The sequence below is a fragment of the Dermochelys coriacea genome, chromosome 6, assembly GCF_009764565.3.
Source record: "Dermochelys coriacea isolate rDerCor1 chromosome 6, rDerCor1.pri.v4, whole genome shotgun sequence".
Classification (NCBI taxonomy): domain Eukaryota; kingdom Metazoa; phylum Chordata; order Testudines; family Dermochelyidae; genus Dermochelys; species Dermochelys coriacea.
Window position 1 is genome coordinate 120769080 of NC_050073.1, and position 17398 is coordinate 120786477.

Genomic DNA, 17398 nt, shown 5'->3' on the forward strand with positions numbered 1-17398 from the left:
TCTAGCACTATGCTGCACTCCTCTTGCCTCCACCTTCTCCTCCCTCATTTTTCTACCCACAATCCAGCTCCACCTAGTCAGTACAGTATCCCTCACATTACTTATTTTGATGTTAAATTCAATGGTTGAGATTTTCAAAGCAGTGCAAGGGACTTAGATGCATTTTCTCTTTGTTTAAAATGTCAACCCAAGGTCCTTTACTCTGCCCACCAACTTTGTTTTGTGCTGTTGATTTTGGTATAGAAGGTACATAATTGCCCTATAAGAGTTGCTGGGGGCTGAAGGCTGTTACAGTTGGGTTGGGATTTTTAGTTCCTGGGATGGCAGGGGAAGTGGATGGAGTATTGGGTCCCCTGGGTCAGCTGAGGATTTTGGCACTAGGAAGGCTCTGCATCTCCCCTTTCATCCCTCCTTTTGGGCAGAGGCAGTGGTGACCTATTTTGAAGAGGATTGAATTTTTAATTCTCCATCCCGGCAACTAGCAGTCCATAGTGCCCTGCCCCAACATCTTCAACTGCATCCAGTAGTCATGGGTAAGTGTGTGTTTCTGCTAAAACAGTCACCAATGAAATAGTGAAGTGTTGAGTTAAATGTTTTAGTTTAAAACAAGGTTATTTAAATGACATTTAAAATGGAATTAGGGATCAGAGTTACCACCACCTTGAGAAGAATGGGGGCAGTTCATACCTCGCTAGAACCAACAGCACTGATATCTGTAGATGTATGCTGATGTAAATGCATCAATTTAAATTTGGTTCACAATTTGAAATCTCTCTCTAATCTAACAAGTTAGAATTAGTGGAATTGTCAAAATGGTCATTGACTTTAAATAGCAATTATTGGGCCCTTTGCACAGCCACATAGTCACATTATACACAGAGCCTTAAATTTACAGGTTTCCACAAAAAAAGAGCTCTATATAGCAAGACAACAAGCCCTCTTATTAGAGTGCTAGATAGGGTATGTAGCTATCCGTCTATTAAAAGAAAATGCATTATCTGTAATAAGTATTGGAGGGATTGAGGCCATCACTAGATCCTCTATCCCAAGATTGCCTGCTGTTGCAATCCTTTTAGAAATGATTCTTGGATTTTTGGGGGGATTTTTTCTTCACATAAAGAATTTATACCATTAACTGGCTTACATGGCCAGACACACCGTGGCCTATTATAAATAGGAAGTGGTCAAATAGCTCAACTAGAAAGGATTCTAGCAAATTTGAAGGGGAAAAAAAAAAAGTTGGTGCGATTTATGTCTAGGAAGCTTTCCATCCAATCAGTCTACCCAGCATGACAGTATTAATGTCCTTAAATAGTAAATATAAATAGAGTAATTCTGATCAGCTTTTTCCTATTGTTCCTGCTGTGGATTTTTCAGATTCATAAGGTATGTGGAAGAGTGTTCTCTACTAAACTGTATAGAAGTTTTTAGACTCAGTGGGTGAAATCCAAACCCTATTGAAGTCCATGGGGAATTTTACTATATATTTCAATAGAATCAGGTTTTCACTCAATATCTTTAGCTGGGCTCTTCGTTATTTTGGGAATATTGGATTGATGATCAAGGAAAGCGGTTAATTTGTGCATTTCTACAAGCCTGTAAACAGTTACCTCAAATGGAACTGTTCTTAGGTTCCTTGTATCACCAGAAACTGGAACATGGGATTGACTGAAGTGACTGTTAGGTGGAATAACTTCCAAGGTACTTGGTAAATGGGACTTTTTTGTCAATGTTTGACACAATGGACGTGTAGAACATTGTATCCATTTAATTGTCTCTTTTTCTGTATAGCTGTTTTACTAATGGACTACTCTCTTTTTTTCTTTTTGATTATAGCATGCTATTGAAATCTCTTGTGCTTTTAAAATCAATTAAATGAAGAAATGTAGTGGTTTGTCTCCTATTAATAGGTACTAGAATTCAAAACACGCTGTGTGTGATAGATCCATAGCACAGCAGCAAATGGGTGAAACTTCGCATACAACAAACTAATGCTTGAGAGAAAATACTTGGCAGTAATATTTGAAAACTCAGGGGCCATTTATTGTCTTCAAAATATAGAATTGGAAAATGTTGTTGTTGGATATATTTGGTGCTTATGAAAGTGAGTATTGCCTAGGTATAATTCAGAGGAAGTGCTGTGATTTCACCCTCCCCCCACTCTGCCAATACACTACAGTCATGACCTGCACCAGGCTTGCCATACCAGTGCTGGGCTAAACCTCCCTTAAGATCAGACTATGAAACATGCTGACTGATGCCTGATTTAATATTATTTTATGATGTGGACAAATATTTTCTAGGGATTTACAATGAAAACTAATAGTGACATTTTCACTTGGGATTCAAACCAGGATTAAAATCCATGCATCTATAAGTAAAGGCTAATGCACTAAAGCTTATATGCCTCCTCCCAGCCTCCATGCTGTGATCCTTAAAGATTTGTTTAGTATATATTTTTTTTTTGTGGTCTATACAAAGTATATACAGGGAAATTTCTGAGAAAATAAAGTCACTTGTTGGGCAATCTGAGAAGAGAAATATATAAATGAAATGAGCATTGATTTAGCCATTGTCTATAGAACTATTTTTGAAAATGTTTTCCCTATTGTCCTTGAAGGATTACTTACAGTCAGGATTATCTTTCTTTTAAGAGATCCTAGTGGTATAACATTACAGTTGGTTTACTTCTAGTTTTCCCTGCAAAATTAAATTTCGGTGACTTCCAGAAATGTGTGTAAATATTAAACTTGATGAAACATTCTTTTGAAGCAGGAATAATACTGATAAATATAAATTCAGTACAGTGCTAACACTCCCTACTGTATATAGTGCATATCTGTAGTGCACATGCATTTTACTGTATTGTAAATGCCAGCAATAACATTAACACTGTTGCTTATTTGTGTGTAAAATAAATACATACTTCCTCTTTTCCCCTTCATGTTTAGGCTAAGAGTGGGATATACCGAATCCCAAAATACCAACATCTGTTATCATAAAGTCATAGAATTTAAGACAAGCAGGGACCACTCTATCATCTATTCTGATCTCTTGTATATCACTGGCCAGGGCTAGCGATAGGCTGTATACTGACTGAGAGCTTGAAGGTGATAACAGCATGTCTCTCAACAGGACTTGTGAAGTTTCCTTTCTGAATAATATTGTAGGCTTACTGCCCAAAGCAATCTACTACTGCAGGATTTGTTTCACTGAGGAAACAATGGACATATTGAATAAAGCTGTAGCTAATGATGGTCTTTATGTCCCTGTGTCCTTTACTTTAAACAAGGTAAATGTACAACATTTCCTTTATATCTTTGTCCTGGAGGGCCTATACTGCTACTTCTCTTCGTCTCCAGTTTAAGCCCTGTCTACACTACAAAATTAAGTTGACCTAACTGACGTGGGCATATAGCCACCACAGTAATTACATCGCTTGTGCATGTCTGGCTTGCTTCTTGAATTAGTGGTATACGGCCTCACGAGCTGCGTTTGTGTTGATTGTACTCTGTGTGGGACAGCTTCTGAAAGCCAGTAGCAGTTGACATAAGCAACCCAGCATCTATGCTGACGCTACATCGACCTTGATTTTATGCCACTTGTGGAGGTGGAGTTCTTAAATGCCCCACTATGCCTACTTATGTTGGTGGAAATGAAACTTAAGTGTAGATACTGCCTTAGTTAGGTCGATGCAAGGCAGCTTATGTTGACCTGTGTGTTGTAGACCAGACCTAAAACTACTTATTTCCCTACATCATCACATACAATAGTCCTGCATGCATCCACTGTTCTTCACCTCCTGTTGCCTCTTCTGATGGGAATGAGCCCTCCAGCTGGCAGGGGCGAGCAGTTTAGAATATGAGGAGGTCAGTCAAATGGTTTTGCTGGTATGTTTGTACAAAGTCTAACAGCTCATGGTGGGCCACAGTGATTACACTCCCCTCTGAAGTAAGGGGCATGAGTCTGGTATGCTGACAGATTAATGCCTAAAAACGAACATGGCAGCATAAAATAAGCCACACACACAATGAGTTATTGAATGAAAGTTAAACGGTAAATTCTTCTCAAGGCCCACGCAGGCAACCAGACACACTGCTACAGAGAATGGTAGTGATGAGTTGCCAATTTTTCAAGAAGGGGCTCCCACACATCTGCCATTAATACAAGTGATATTCCCTAAGCAAAAAACACTCCTCCATAAAAGCCATCAATTACATATGCCTCTCTCACTGCTCAGAATATTGATACATCCCTTGCTTCCTACCCCTTTCTCTCCTCTCTCCTCCCCCAGGCCCTTCATCAATCCTTATACCACCAGAATGGTTGTTACACACACGCACAAAATGTGCTCAGGTTTTACCGATTTTTTTTTTTCCATCTGGTTTCCACATCACATGAGTCCCACTCCTGATCTATAGTTATGGGTTACTTTAACCAGATACCTCCTACCCAGAGTTAATTCTAAAATAATTTATCTTTATTACCCAACCAACAATACACATGCTGCAGTCTGGTAAAGGACAGTGAGACTAATAAGGAACTCATAGTATTTGCAGGTTTCAGAGTAGCAGCTGTGTTAGTCTGTATCCGCAAAAAGAAAAGGAGGACTTGTGGCACCTTAGAGACTAATTAATATTTATTTGAGCATAAGCTTTCGTGAGCTATAGCTCACTTCATCGGATGCAGTATTTGCATTACTCACCTTGGGTCTTGTGGAAAAACCTGAAGTGTTAGTCCTACTCTTCATCTTCACCATCACCCTCCTCCTCATCACCAGTGACCCTCATCGTAGCGTCTCCCCCTACCAAGGCATGCAAGCCAGGATAAAGCTTTTATAATGTGTTATGCTGACACCTACTGGGGTACATACCTATTTAGGAAGATTGTAACCATTTTTCCTTATTTGAACTTCCATACTCTGCTACTTTTGGGGTGCCATGTTTTTCAGAGACTAACTCATTAGTTCGCGGTATACTCATTAACATTTATGTGACCGTATCACCATACAGGCAGTTATCTTAAGGAAGTCTCTTAAGATTTCACCCTGGCTACCAATGGTCATCTTGTGCTGTCTGCTGATCTCTCCTAGACATTATGTTCCAAACTCAGCTGTTATTTTCAAAACACCAGCATATCACAGACAGAGCCACTAGTTCAGCAGGTTTGTTATTAAGTTACTTGTGCTAACTTATCTTTATAATATAGTTAATTTATCCTAAGGCCTAATCTGGCTAAACTAAATAGTTTGCACACCTGAGGCCTTTAGGCTCTGTGTTACAACAGTAATTAATCTTTATATTTTACCTCTATATCCTAAATATATCTGATACCTTTGATCCTTGGCGACCAGCTACCCCCTTGATGGGGTGATTAGATGTAAGAACCCCATCACATGTGACTATTTTAAGGGCTGGTTGTTTCTCCATCTGGGGGCTCTGGTGGTTGGTATGCTCTTAACTGGTTGTGATGGACAAATAGAAGCATAGGAATATACTTTGATAAACATTTCTCTCTACATATAACTGTGGCTATAGGTGCCACTGATTGATATTGGATATTGGTTGGAACAACTGTGGTAGAAATTGGATGGGAATAGGTTGAATTAATTGTGCCTGGTTCCTTGGGTTCTTTTTGATACCTCTGACTTAATGCCTTAATTTTGCTATACACATAAGGAAATAATAATTAGTACAATTATATCTTAAACCACAGTCCATCATCTTAATACAATTTCCATTGATTGAGGAGTTGCTAACGCTTCATCTGCTCCATCTAATAGTTTACTTAATGCTTGGTTTATATTATTACTGATTTCAATTAAATAAGAAATTTCTTGTAACAACTGTTTTCGTTGTAAATCCAATGTTTGGGATATGCACATGAAACGCTGGGGTGCTTTGTTCTGTTAGATGTTGATGATCTGGATTGCAAATAATTTTAGTTTTAAGAACAGATAGTGGAGAGAGTGCCACATTCCCAATAAACATATCTACTTTTGGCTTAAAACAGAAGTTTTGAGTTCTGACCATGCACCTAATTTGACCATAATAAAATTCCTTTTGGTTAATAACTAAACAATATTGCCTGTTTCCATTATAGGTCACCACCATAGGAGATTTTCACTTTGTTAGCTTCATTGCACAAGACAGTGGTGTTGGACTAGGTTTTAGCAGGTCTCATTGGTCGTCTTCTTCGTGGCTACACAGTAATGTTGCTACCTCAAACACATCACAGCTGCAGATACACTGATGTTCTTTTTGAGAACAACAGGCGATTCACAGCACCTTCCAGGTTTGTGCTTCTGGATGATACACCACTAAAAGAGGCGCATTCAGTTGTTCTCTGCAGACTTTGTTTTTCAGGTAACTAATACAGTGCACAGCTGCGAATTGGTTAAACATCTCCTTGTTTGGATATAACACAGGTAAAGACACCATGAACAAGACATACAGGGCTTTTAATATACTATTTTTCTGAAATAACATTGCCCCAATATCTTTTTACATTTAGTTCAGCACTGGGTTCTCTTTCCTCCAAGTCCTTGAATGCATTTCAGACAAAACCAGTTGAAAATTTGCTCATTTTGGATTAAACAATTCCAAAAAAAACCACCCAAAACACCAGGTTGTTAGTGATGGTGCTTAACACATAATTTACCATTTGCAGAATAAATGATTTGTACTACTCTGTACTTGTTGCTGATCAGAACTAATCTTATCCACAAGGAGCACTGAGAAAAAAGAAGCCACCTTTGTGTATTCACAAAAGTTAAATTCACCCATATGCCAATTTAACAAATGTAATGCAACAGGAATTCACATGAATTAAACTTAACTGACTAATACTGGTACAAGAGTAACAATTAGGCCATTTGCAGGACCTTCCATTAACATAGGACATTTAACAGAATTCAGCAGTGGATCATTGTAATTATAATCCCCTTCATTCCATATTTACAGTCTAATTTGAACATTGGTTACTTGGCCTTTTCTTACAGATTTAGTTTGGATACATGCTCTATATTCTTCTTTATCTACATGTTTCAATTTAGCTATTATTAAACTCCTCCCAATGCTGAGTTTCACGTTGGGTTCTGTTTTTCCAGTGTCTGTAGGAATTTCATGCACCACCACCTTTGGATTACTTCCTGTTATGATATATATTTTTGCATCCCCTTCTTCCCCCTTTCCTGGAGCTATTAATTAGGGGAAAGAGCTTTTGTCAATTTACATAGGGCAATATGGTTACATCCACTAGCTCATAGATAAGGATCATACTTTTGTCTATTATGCCCTTTCCAGTTTGATAGGACTTGGCTTCCTTGTTCATGCTACTGGAGTTGGAGAAACAATTTGACCATCATGACCCCTTCAGGTACATGTTTTTCCAATATATAAATGGATACCTTTATACTGATACCATTAGTCCAGGGTATAAACTTAATGCTGTCCCATATTTTGGTTATTAGTCTTCCCCAAACTGAGAATACTGCCATTTGGGGATGAGATCATACTGCTTCAAAGATGACACCAGTGCATCAAAAGGCGTTCTTAGAGCAGACTGCTCCAGACCACAGTTACTAGTATTAGAGTTCACACCATCTGGAGTTTTTACATGTAAGTCCATTTTCTCCTTTTCCTTAACAGGAGAGTCAAATACTGGTGGTCAAGAGTCTGCATTTAGTTGTTTGGTCAGGTGCTACCCTCTATTTGAGGGGTGTGTGTACCCCAGAATGTGATCAAGCCAATTGCAATCATATGTGCACTCAGCCACTATGAATTAATGAAATAGAACACCACAGTTAAGGGTTAATTGGAAAGCAGGCTTTTAGATGCAAGGTCAAAATTGGCAGTTTCTGCTAATCAGTCTGACAGAATGGGAGAAAAAAGTAAATAACTGAGAATGAAATAAGTGGATGAAAACCTTAAGTCTATATGCCTCTGATATTAGAAGCTTATTGAAAGTTAGAAAAGTGATGATTTAGTAGGGGTCATTATGATCTATATGTTTTGTAGAAGTTAGTTATAAAAAGGATTAGTTACAGGGTGTACTTGAGAGCAGTCCTCTGAAGCCATCTTGAGAGGCTTTTCCTGACATTTTTTCTCCCTGGTGGGTGAGCAACTGGCCACTGTGAACCTACTATTAATTAGTCAATACTGTTCTAGACGTTAGGTAAATATCTGGGATGTTCTAAACCTATTGGTTATGTCTGTGTGTGCTTAAATCTAATAAACTGCAGTGTTAGACAAGAGCATGCTTACTTGAATTAATCCTTGATCTGACAGAACTGCTGTGTTCCTATTGATTTATTCCTGACACTGCCTGGAGTGAAATAGTTAAGTTACCACTGTTGGGGGTTCTGAAAACCCCGGGTAACACAGGTGCCACACCAAACCAACTGTCAGGGCACCAAAACTACTGCAGAGGAGAAACAATGCTACCAGCTTCATTTTGCTCCGAGCCAGTTCCAACTTGGGTCTCCTCTGAAAATCATAGCTACCTGCAAAGGTGTGCCTCTTTCTTGAGTTGATTAGCCTGGTAACATTTAATTTACCTTTTGTTTGTTACCAGTGGCTTAAATTTTATATACAAATAATAAAGTAAATGGAAGCAGGGCCAAATTCCTGAAAAGCTGTCCATGCTATGTACAGTCCTCTTCTGTTTTTTTTTCCTGCTATTTGCTGATATTTCTATTTCCTGTAGATCTTGATTTTAAAGTTTGCCAACATTTATTTTTAGATCCACTTTCTGGATTTCATAGTTGAGCTCTCCATGGGTGATGTTACAGTCTACTGGAAACATCTTCAGAGGAGGAGGGGCTATGGAAGGGAAGGATGGTTTTATGGCTAAAGTAGAGAGTGCTTCTGCCACAGACTTCCTGTGTGACCTTGGGCAAATCACTTCATCTCTCTTTGTCTCAGTTCCTGACGTGTAAAAAGCATTGTGGTGGGGGAAATAAAACTTATTCCCACCTTGCGGTGGTATTGTGAAAATTAAGTCATTTTTGCAAAATTATCTGGGAAACCTCAGACAGAAGGTGATATGTAAATGCAAACTATTATTATTATATTTATTATTCAGATCTTGTTCTTGATTTGATGGAAAGTATTGATACTGGCTATATATTTCTGGAAGAATTATTGTGAAACTGCTAGCCAGGCTTCTGTTTTATTAAAGGATATTATTTTTTTAAATTGAAATTATTTATATATGATTGATATAGCAGGAAAACATCTGAAGTTCCCCTCCAACTATTTGTTTTCTCATCCTCTTGCAGTTGCTGTTTCCTTTGAGTAAATCCCAAATTATATTGATTTTGAATTGTACAAAACTTTTCCTCAGAGTCATTCATAGATCTTAACTGGCCTTTTATCCATCTTGCCCTTTTCCAGCCACAGTATGCTAATCTTATCAAATACCCTGTCATAAATATAAAGGGAAGGGTAACCACCTTTCTGTATACAGTGCTATAAAATCCCTCCTGGCCAGAGGCAACAGCCTGTTACCTGTAAAAGGTGAAGAAGCTCAGCTAACCTGGCCCAAAGGACCAATAAGGGTACAAGATACTTTCAAATCTTGGGTGGGGAAGGCTTTTGTTTGTGCTCTTTGTTTACGTGGTTGATCTCTCTTGGGACTGAGAGAGGCCAGACAGAAATCCATCTTCTCCAACCCATCCTAATCCAAGTCTCCAATATTGCAACCAGTATAGGTAAGCCAGGCAAGGCGGATTAGTTTATCTTTTGTCTTATGTGAATTTTCTCTGTGGTTAGAGGGAGGTTTATTCCTGTTTTCTGTAACTTTAAGGTTTGCCCAGAGGGGGATCCTCTGTGTTTTGGATCTGAATACCCTGTAAAGTATTTTCCATCCTGATTTTACAGAGATGATTTTTACTTTTTTTTTTTTTTTTAAATAAAATCCTTCTTTTAAGAACCTGATTGATTTTTCCATTGTTCCAATGGAACACTTAGTGGTGGCAGCATACTGTTCAAGAATAAGGCAAAGTTTGTACGTTGGGGAAGTTTTTAAGAAGAAGTGGGGCCGCTAAACACTGAGGATGGAGTGGAGGTTAAAGATAATCTAGGCATGGCCCAATATCTAAACAAATACTTTGCCTCAGTCTTTAATAAGGCTAAAGAGGATCTTAGGGATAATGGTAGCATAACAAATGGGAATGAGGATATGGAGGTAGATATTACCACATTCGAGGTATAAGCGAAACTCAAACAGCTTAATGGGACTAAATTGGGGGGCCCAGATAATCTTCATCCAAGAATATTAAAGGAATTGGCACCTGAAATTGCAAGCCCATTAGCAAGAATTTTTAATGAATCTGTAAACTCAGGAGTTGTACCGAATGATTGGAGTATTGCTAATATAGTTCCTATTTTTAAGAAAGGAAAAAAAAAAAGTGATCCAGGTAACTACAGGCCAGTGAGTTTGACATCTGTAGTATGCAAGGTCCTAGGAAAAAATTTTGAAGGAGAAATTAGTTAAGGACATTGAAGTCAATGGTAAATGGGACAAAATACAACATGGTTTTACAAAAGGTAGATCGTGCCAAACCAACCTGATCTCCTTTTTTGAAAAAGTAACAGATTTTTTAGATAAAGGAAATGCAGTGGATCTAATTTTACCTAGATTTCAATAAGACATTTGATACTGTGCCACCTGGGGAATTATTAGTTAAATTGGAGAAGATGGGGATCAATATGAACATCAAAAGGTGGATAAGGAATTGGTTAAATGAAGACTGCAACGGGTCCTATTGAAAGGCGAACTGGCTGGCTGGAGGGAGGTTACCAGTGGAGTTTCTCAGGGATCGGTTTTGGGACCAATCTTATTTAATTTTTTTATTACTGATCTTCGCACAAAAAGTGGGAGTGTGCTAATAAAGTTGGCAGATGATACAAAGCTGGGAGGTATTGCCAATTCGGAGAAGGATCGGGATATTATACAGGAGGATCTGGATGACCTTGTAAACTGGAGTAATAGTAATAGGATGAAATTTAATAGTGAGAAGTGTAAGATCATGCATTTAGGGATTAATAACAAGAATTTTAGTTATAAGTTGGGGATGCATCAATTAGAAGTAACGGAAGAGGAGAAGGACCTTGGAGTATTGGTTGATCATAGGATGACTATGAGCTGCCAATGTGATATGACTGTGAAAAGAGCTAATGCGGTTTTGGGATGCATCAGGAGAGGCATTTCCAGTAGGGATAAGGAGGTTTTAGTACCATTATACAAGGCAGTGGTGAAACCTCACCTAGAATACTGTGTGCAGTTCTGGTCTCCCATGTTTAAAAAGGATAAATTCAAACTGGAGCAGGAACAGAGAAGGGCTACTAGGATGATCCGAGGAATGGAAAACTTGTCTTATGAAAGGAGACTTAAGGAGCTTGGCTTGTTTAGCCTAACTAAAAGAAGGTTGAGGGGAGATATGATTGCTCTCTATAAATATATCAGAGGGATAAATACAGGAGAGGGAGAGGAATTATTTAAGCTCAGCACCAATGTGGACACAAGAACAAATGGGTATAAACTGGCCCTTGGGAAGTTTAGACTTGAAATTAGACGAAGGTTTCTAACCATCAGAGGAGTGAAGTTTTGGAATAGCCTTCCAAGGGAAGCAGTGGGGGCAAAAGATCTATCTGGCTTTAAGATTCTATTCGATAAGTTTATGGAGGATAATGTTGTATGATGGGATAAAGATCAATTAATTACCAAAATCACATTAACTATTCAGGGTAAATAGGCCTAATCCCCTGAGATGGGATATTAGATGGATGGGATCTGAGTTACCCAGGAAAGAATTTTCTGTAGTATCTGGCTGGTGAATCTTGCCCATATGCTCAGGGTTTAGCTGATTGCCATATATGGGGTCGGGAAGGAATTTTCCTCCAGGGTAGATTGGAAGAGGCCCTGGAGGTTTTTCGCCTTCCTCTGTAGCATGGGGCACGGGTCACTTGAGGGAGGATTCTCTGCTCCTTGAAGTCTTTAAACCACGATTTGAGGACTTCAATAGCTCAGACGTAGGTGAGAGGTTTTTCGTAGGAGTGGGTGGGTGAGATTCTGTGGCCTGCATTGTGCAGGAGACCGGACTAGATCAGAATGGTCCCTTCTGACCTTAGTATCTATGAATCTATGAAAAAAACCCCTAAGCTGGTAAGAATAATCTTAGGGGGTCTTTCATGTGGGTCCCCACATCTGTACCCTAGAGTTCAGAGTGGGGAAGGAACCCCGACACACCTTATCTACTGTGTCACTGTATTTATATTCATTGTATGTCTATCTTCCATGTCTCAGTCTTGTGTTTATTCAAGAAGAACTGGGTTTTTATCTAGCTTCAGAACTTTAGGCTAAATTCTGTGTTCAGAATGTAACAATTTTGTTGATCTTTTTCTTGTCAGTTTCACTTTCACCCAGTTTTGTGTCGCATTGTATTACATGTCCTCTTGAAGTCTCACTGTGCTTACAAAATGGTTTTATGTAAATTATTTTAGAAAAATGAAATACAGGAATTGATGAATAATCTTCATTTAAAAAATTAAGGAAATAAAGGTCAAGTGTGTGAAAAATGTGGGCCAGAGCTCCATTTTAAAAGAAAGCAGAGCAGAATGTTTTGTCTGTCATACAAAATTATACATAGCTCTAAATATACACACCATATGTTCTTTTGTAGGATGATTTATTTGTTTTTAAATATAGGTCAAAGGACCTCCTCCTGCTCCCACTGAAGTCAATGGCAAAACTCCCTTTGACTTCAGTGGTACAGGATTAAGCTCAGAGTGCATCCTACTTGAATTTAGTATGGGATATGGGATGTTAGTTCTAGAAAAGGAACTATATGCTAGTCTCAGCAGCAAGGCCAATGTCTGCAGGCATTGCTTGCTGTGTGGATAAGCTTAAAACTGTTGCTTTCCTTGATGCACCTGTTCTGTGGCCAACTTTGGGCTGTAGCCTCCAGGGATACAAAGCCAGCACCTTCGTAAATGCCACCTTAACACTAAATAAAATTAAAAACAGAACTGGAGAGGATTGGGTTTTGATGATGTTAAAAGCATCTTGTAAATTAAACACACTGGCAAAGTGTGTTTTGTCCCCCTCAAGTGGCTGGCCCAATGGAAGATAACAACTTACTATTGCTACCATCTAAAAAAGGGATAGATGCTTGTGCTTAAAGGTCCCAAGGCTGAAACCATGTTGATGATGCAGGTGATGGTGGTGGGGGTCCTAATTTAAAGTCTGTATCAACCTCACCACTTGTATTGCAATTTTACTCTGAGCCATGAAAACCAAGTTGCGGGCAGTATAATGACATTTTGCACTCTGATAGCATCTTTCAACTGGGGGATTACACAACGTTTCACAAAAAGTTGCTAATTACATCTCACAATATTCCTGTTTGGACGCTCATTTGACAGATGGAGAAACTGAGGCACAGATTCATTAATTCCATGGCAAAATAGTTAAATCATTGCAAGTTCCAGAATAAAACTCTCATCTGCTGATATCTGGACCACAGACCAATATCCTTCTTCAGAGGAGTGAAGTTCTGGAATAGCCTTCCAAGAGAAGCAGGGGGGGCAAAAGTCCTGTCTGGCTTCAAGATTAAACTCTATAAGTTTATGGAGGAGATGGTATGATGGGATAACATGAATTTATCAATTAAATTGATCTGTAAATATTCATGGTAAATAGGCCCAATGGCCTGTGATGAGATGTTAATTGGGCTGGGATCTGAGTTACTACAGAGAATTTTTTCCTGGGTATCTGGCTGGTGAGTCTTGCCCATATGCTCAGGGTTCAGCTGATCACCATATTCGGGGTCAGGAAGGAATTTCCTCCAGGGAAGACTGGAAAAGGCCCTGGGGTTTTTCGCCTTCCTCTGTAGCATGGGGCACTTGCTGGAGGATTCTCTGCACCTTGAAGTCTTTAAACCATGATTTGAGGACTTCAGTAGCTCAGACATAGGTGAGCGGTTTATCACAGGAGTGGGTGGGTGAGATTCTGTGGTCTGCGATGCACAGGAGGTTGGACTAGATGATCATGATGGTCCCTTCTGACCTTAATATCTATGAATCTAGAAAAGTAAAAGATAAGTGGGGGACCATCACCTACTACAGAGGGTAGATGGGAAGTTGAGACACTCTGTACCTCAAAATAACACCCTAGAACTCCCATATTCACTACTGTAATATGATTGATGTGCTTTGTACAATGCACGCCTTGTGAGGTATCATTTAAAAAAAGTCTTTATCTGTTGAACACTAATATCCTGTTGAATTGTCTGTATTATCCTTGTATGTGAAGTTATGAAGTATTGCTATATATTTGTTACTGAAATATGTGGTAAATGGGAAAAGCCCACAGCTAGCTTTTCAGCAGCAACAAAGAAACAACTGACAAGTGTGACAAAGCTCTGTCCTTGCATCTGTGGGTCCCGTGTTTCCTGGTGGATTTCACTAGCCTCAGAGGCTCACTGTGACACTCCACATAACCCTTCTTTCTCTAGAGACAAGGGTCACAGTCTACTGAGCCATTTTCATCATAAGCCAGCAAGGGAGGTGAGGAGATGTTATCCTTCCTTGCAGTCTGTGATTAATCAGGAGGCAAAGGTAGGGGTGGGGGAGCCCAGTCCCGGGCTCTACTCCAGGGACCCTAATAGTATCAGCTATGGTAGCTGACCTTTTAGAAACATGACATGTACAATTTCCTGGGCTACTTCCCCCACAGCAGCCCTCACTTCCTCAAGCTCCACTTCACCCTTACCTCAGGGTCTCCTTCCTTGTGCCTGATATGGTTTGTACTAGTCAGCCTCTCCAACAGCACAACTTCCTCCCACAACTCCTGACATACACACCCACCTGACTGGCTGGGAGGCTTTTAACTAGTTTCAGCCAGCCCCTGATTGGCTTCAGGTGTCCCAATCAACCTAGCCTTCTCCCTGCCTTCTGGAAAGTTCTTAATTGGCCCCAGGTGTCTTAATTGACCTGGAACAGCTGCCATTTCACTTAACCTGGTACCAGGGATTTGTTTAGCCTGGAGCTAATATATCTATCTCCCACTATTTTTCCTATAGCCATCTGGCCTTGCCCTGTCACACAAGACACATTTACATCTAGATTGGCCAGACAGGTGTTGATGTCCCATTAAGGGAACTCCAAGATCCTAATGGCCATCCCAGAGACTCCTCAGAGGGCACAAACATGATGGAGGCAGCCTAACTCATGTGACCCACCAAGGATCTTTCTAACAGCTGGAGGAAAGTAGAAAAGAGGGACAGTGACATCACCACCTTGCCTCTCTCCTCCCACATCTCAACACGTGGAAGATAATCTGGAAGACGGAGATTTGGACTTGGGGAGATTGGTCCCAGGCTGAGAGGGAATTCAGCCTGTTTAATAAGAAGTGTACATTGCTTGGAACATCCAGTGGGGTGAATAAAACTGTTGATTCAAATCTTGCTTAGTCTGTTAGACTTTAGACTGCGATTCTATTTTTATTTCTTATGTAACCAACTTTGACCTCTGTGCCTAACCCTTATATTCACTTAAAATCTATCTTTCTGTACTTCTTAAACGTATTTCAATGTTTTATCCTTACTAATGAATCTGTCTAACGTGCTCGTGGAATCTGCTCAGATTACAAAGGCTGGTGCGTGTCTACTTTCCTTAGACAAAGTGGCGAACAGACTGCAGGAAGCAGAAAAAGAGAGACGCTATTAGACGCAGTTGAGAATGAAGGAACTGGAGATAAAGGACAATGAGAGAGATACTGAGGTGCGGAAATAGCACATCAACGGGCCCTAGAGCTGAAAGCCAAGGAAGTTGAGGCCCAGAAACTAGCCAGGAGGAGAACCGAAGGGGGGCAGTGGTCCCACAGCTCCAGGTTGTACCCTGGTGGTGTGTCCCAGAGGGGTAGAGGGGTGGTGTGCCTGGGCTCAGGGCCCTCTCCCCATGTTAGAGAGGGGGAGCTGAGGCACAGATGGGCAACACGGGGGAAGCGTCCCTCCGTATCTCTGATATGGCTTGGTGAGGATGTCCTTGGGCAGGGGGTTGTGCCCCCCATACTCCTGCAGAGGGCTGGGTGCTGATGTTCCTGGGCGGAGCGGGGGGACCGTGCCCCCCATATCCCTGCGGGGGCCGTCGGGGATGCCCCAGGGCAGGTATCTGTGCCCCCCATATCCCTGCGGGAGCCGTCGAGGATGCCCCAGGGTAGGTATCTGTGCCCCCCATATCCCTGCGGGAGCCGTCGGGGATGCCCCAGGGTAGGTATCTGTGCCCCCCATATCCCTGCGGGAGCCGTCGAGGATGCCCCAGGGCAGGTATCTGTGCCCCCCATATCCCTGCGGGAGCCGTCGAGGATGCCCCAGGGTAGGTATCTGTGCCCCCCATATCCCTGCGGGAGCCGTCGGGGATGCCCCAGGGTAGGTATCTGTGCCCCCCATATCCCTGCGGGAGCCGTCGAGGATGCCCCAGGGTAGGTATCTGTGCCCCCCATATCCCTGCGGGAGCCGTCGGGGATGCCCCAGGGCAGGTATCTGTGCCCCCCACATCCCTGCGGGGGCCGTCGGAGATGCCCCAGGGCAGGTATCTGTGCCCCCCACATCCCTGCGGGGGCCGTCGGAGATGCCCCAGGGCAGGTATCTGTGCCCCCCATATCCCTGCGGGAGCCGTCGAGGATGCCCCAGGGTAGGTATCTGTGCCCCCCATATCCCTGCGGGAGCCGTCGAGGATGCCCCAGGGCAGGTATCTGTGCCCCCCACATCCCTGCGGGGGCCGTCGGAGATGCCCCAGGGCAGGTATCTGTGCCCCCCACATCCCTGCGGGGGCCGTCGGGGATGCCCCAGGGCAGGTATCTGTGCCCCCCATATCCCTGCGGGGGCCGTCGGGGATGCCCCAGGGCAGGTATCTGTGCCCCCCACATGCCTGCGGGAGCCGTCGGGGATGCCCCAGGGCAGGTATCTGTGCCCCCCACATCCCTGCGGGAGCCGTCGAGGATGCCCCAGGGCAGGTATCTGTGCCCCCCATATCCCTGCGGGGGCCGTCGGGGATGCCCCAGGGTAGGTATCTGTGCCCCCCATATCCCTGCGGGAGCCGTCGGGGATGCCCCAGGGTAGGTATCTGTGCCCCCCACATGCCTGCGGGAGCCGTCGGGGATGCCCCAGGGCAGGTATCTGTGCCCCCCACATCCCTGCGGGGGCCGTCGGGGGTGCCCCAGGGCAGGTATCTGTGCCCCCCACATCCCAGCGGGGGCCGTCGGGGATGCCCCAGGGCAGGTATCTGTGCCCCCCACATCCCAGCGGCAGGGGGGCTGTCAGGGAAGCCCCGCGCAGGCGCCGCGCCGGCGGGCTCCGACAGGGGTCGCTGTGGCGCGCTCTTTGCTCAGAAGG

The 17398-nt window shown here is 42.3% G+C and overlaps 1 long non-coding RNA gene across 1 annotated transcript; it reads left to right on the plus strand.

Moving 5' to 3' along the window:
- The first annotated feature begins 787 nt into the window (after positions 1 to 787).
- LOC122460709 lies at positions 788 to 9530 on the plus strand. The gene is made up of 3 exons (XR_006282166.1): positions 788 to 6294; positions 7305 to 7619; positions 8743 to 9530. It is a non-coding gene; the product is annotated as an uncharacterized LOC122460709 (long non-coding RNA).
- The last annotated feature ends 7868 nt before the right edge of the window (positions 9531 to 17398 follow it).